We start from the raw sequence: 305 nt of genomic DNA, 5'->3' as shown, positions 1-305 counted from the left end.
TTTAAAAATATAATTCCATTCATTAATGGAATGTAAAATATATACCTATTGTAAATTTACAACTATTTTACGACAACTTTTATGATGATGATGAGGAGGAGGATGATGATTAGTAATTGGAATTAATGTTATTACTAATTCCTATGACCGCTGTCATTTTTGTGATCAAAGAGTTCCTGTTAAACGTGTTCGTGTTCTTTATACAGTGCAGTGGCACGCCTGCACGAAGTTGAAAGCCAAACGTGCACGAGTGAAGTGTGCTTCCACGTTTCATGTCAACACAAAGTGGTCCATCAAGAGCAAAA

Source organism: Filicampus tigris, chromosome 1 (genome assembly GCF_054856515.1).
Source record: "Filicampus tigris isolate MCC_2025a chromosome 1, RoL_Ftig_1.0, whole genome shotgun sequence".
Classification (NCBI taxonomy): Eukaryota; Metazoa; Chordata; class Actinopteri; order Syngnathiformes; family Syngnathidae; genus Filicampus; species Filicampus tigris.
Note: the sequence above shows the minus strand (reverse complement) of the source record.